The following is a 2,814-nucleotide window of genomic DNA, read 5'->3' on the forward strand; positions in this document are numbered from 1 at the left end:
TGTATATATGTATATATACATATATATATACATATGCATATATATATATATATATATATATATATATATATATATATATATATATACATTTATATCACTTGGACAACACATAGTGGCATACATACATACATATACCGAAGGCTTTTTCCCCCTTACAGGGGGGTAGCCAAAAAGAAAAAGGCATAGAAATCTCTCCCACCCATTTCATTTCCCATATATTCCATTCCCCTCCACCCTCCTCCCTCCCTCCTATCTTGGCACCTACTGGATGACGGGTCATCCCTGCATCCTGTCCACTGCCCTGGGTCAGAAGTAGTGTCGCAAGACACAGCACATCCACAGCAAGGCCGCTTCATAAATTCGGCGACCCCACCCCCCTCTCCGTCCCCTCATGCAGAAAAGGAGAAGACGGGGAGAAATCCCTTCGGGCGGCGTCAATTTTTTTCTCATATATACTTCCTCCCTCCTCATCCCCCACCCACTCCCCCTCATGCATCATAGCCTCATCTATACACAACCCTTCTACATTCACCCCTATCTTCTGTCCTCTCCCGTACTTCCTCTACAGACATTCCTCTCTTTTGTAATGCCCCTTTCACCCCATCCATCCATCTCATCCTAGGACGCCCCCTCATATTCACTCCTTCCACCCCTGCCTTTCATACTTCTTTTACTAATCTTTCTTCACTCACTCTTTCCATGTATCCAAACCATCCTAATACTCTTTCATCAACCCTATCTCCCAGCTCCCTTTCCACCCCTGTTCTCCTCCTCACCTCCTCATTTCTTACTCTATCTAGCCTAGAAACCCCTATCATGCTTCTCAGACATTTCATCTCAAACACATTCAAACTCCTTCTCTCTTTCTCTCTCATGTTTCATGTTTCTGTCCCGTACATTTCTGTTGGTACAATCACTCCTTCATATAACCTCCTCTTAGCATCCATTCCCAGATGTCTATTTCTCATTACACTTTTCAATCCACCAAGGCATTTACTCGCTTCTCTCAATCTACATTCTTCCTCCACCCCCACTCCTCCCTTTCCTGTCACATTCGCACCCAAGTATCTGAAACTATCCAAATCCTCCAGTTTCTCACCCTTAATGCTCACTTCCAGCCTACTGTCACTCTCTCCCCTTGTACATCTCATCACCTTACATTTGCCCACATTTATCTTCAGCTTCCTTCTTTCACACGCCTTCTCAAACTCTGTCACTAACTTCCTCAATCCCTCCTCTGATCCTGCTACAAGCGCAGTGTTGTCAGCAAACAACAGTTGGCTCACCTCCCACTTTTCTCCATTTTCTTTAATCATCTCCAACCCCTGACCCACTACCCTTGCATTCACCTCTCGCACCACCCCATCCATGTAAAGATTGAACAGCCAGGGCGACACAATACACCCTTGACAAAGTCCCACCTTTACCTTGAACCATTCACTCTCTCCATTTCTAATCCTGACGCAAGCTCTACTATTCTCATAAAAACTCTTGACTGCTCTTAACAACTTTCCTCATATCCCATATATCTGCAGTACCTTCCACAGTGCCTTCCTATCTACCCTGTCGTAAGTCTTTTCCAGATCCATAAAAAAACAAAAAACATCCTTAGCTCTTCCTATAGCTTTCTCACATATCTGTCTTACCACACAAATCTGATCTACACATCCCCTACCTGTCCTAAAACCACACTGTTCCTCACCAATTACTCCCTCTGTTCCTCTCCTAATCCTCTCAATGAAGACCCTCCCATAAGCCTTCCCAACAAGCTGATCCCTCTGTAACTAGTACACTCACACTTGTCCCCCTTTCCTTTGTAAAGCGGAACTATACAGGCACTCCTCCAGTCCTCTGGCACTCCACCCTCTCTTAAAAAAAAACATTAAATAACCTCACCAGCCAGTCCACCATAACTGTACCTCCTTTCTTCAGACATTCTGCATGGCATCCATCCAGACCAGGTGCCTTACTTGCTCTCATCATCTTAACAGCTGCTTTCACTTCATCCTTCCCTATTTCTCCTCCATTTTCCTCACTCATCACTCTCATTTTCTTAGCGCTTCCCACTGCAACTACCTTTCCCTCCCTATCCTCCTTCACATTTAGCAACTCCCTAAATTACTCTGCCCACCTTCCTCTCACTGCCTTCTCTTCCATTATCATCTCTCCATCTGCACCTTTTACCTTTTCTTCTCTACTTGATTTGCCTCCTCTTCCTTTTTTAATTTCTTTCCAAAACATCTTTTTATTACTTTCAAAATTATCTGTCACACTCTTACCCCATTTCACATCTGCTCTCCTCTTTACTTCCTTTATCTTGTGCTTAACTTCCTATCTTTTTACTTTGTACCTTTCATACGATTCCCTCGTCCTAATTTGTGGTCAATCTATGAATGCCTGCTTCTTCTCTTCTACACCCTTCTGTGCTTCCTCATCCCACCACTCACCACCCTTTCTTCTATTTCCTCCTGCCCTCCTTGTTCCACACACCATCTTTTCACACCTTGTGACTCCCTCCTTGAACCATCTCCATTCCTACTCCACTCCTAGCTCTACTCTATCCTTCACTCTCTCCCACTCCGCTCTCAAGTTCTTCTTATACTCATTCTCCTTTTCTTTCTCATTTAAGCAGTTCACTCTAAGTACCTCCCTACCTTCTGCCCTTTTCCTCTTTCTCCACCTATTCTCCATTCTCAATTTACCTTCCACCAGGATATGATCTGATATTTCCCCACTCTCTCCCCTTAGAACATGTACACCCTTAACTCTTCCTACCATACTCCTGGTCACCACTATATAGTCCATTAACGCTCT

The sequence above is a fragment of the Oratosquilla oratoria genome, chromosome 10, assembly GCF_046742065.1.
Source record: "Oratosquilla oratoria isolate Oo_2021 chromosome 10, ASM4674206v1, whole genome shotgun sequence".
Lineage (NCBI taxonomy): Eukaryota > Metazoa > Arthropoda > Malacostraca > Stomatopoda > Squillidae > Oratosquilla > Oratosquilla oratoria.